Here is a 250-nt window from a genome sequence, read left to right on the forward strand (position 1 = left end):
ATACATTTTACAAAACAATTGTAATATTTTTTCGCATACAAAAGAAGTGACAAATTTACTTTGCATCATAATTATTATAAAATTATAGACTTTGTTATTTTCTTTCTTTCTTGATTCAAGATACGAAAAACAGATAAATGAAAAATAGAAAAAGATATTCATTTTCGTTAACGTCTAACTAAAAAGCGGTGGGATCTATTAAAGTTTAACAAAAAAAAAAAAAAAAAAAAAAAAAAAAAAAAAAAAAAAA

The 250-nt window shown here is 19.6% G+C and overlaps 1 protein-coding gene across 1 annotated transcript in view; it reads left to right on the forward strand.

The window, feature by feature from the left end:
- LOC102675279 (histone-lysine N-methyltransferase PR-Set7) overlaps window positions 1–250 on the forward strand; it is an 18,913-nt gene that overhangs the window by 5,988 nt on the left and 12,675 nt on the right. The window lies entirely within an intron of this gene.

Source organism: Apis dorsata, unplaced genomic scaffold (assembly GCF_000469605.1).
Source record: "Apis dorsata unplaced genomic scaffold, Apis dorsata 1.3 scaffold_317, whole genome shotgun sequence".
Lineage (NCBI taxonomy): Eukaryota > Metazoa > Arthropoda > Insecta > Hymenoptera > Apidae > Apis > Apis dorsata.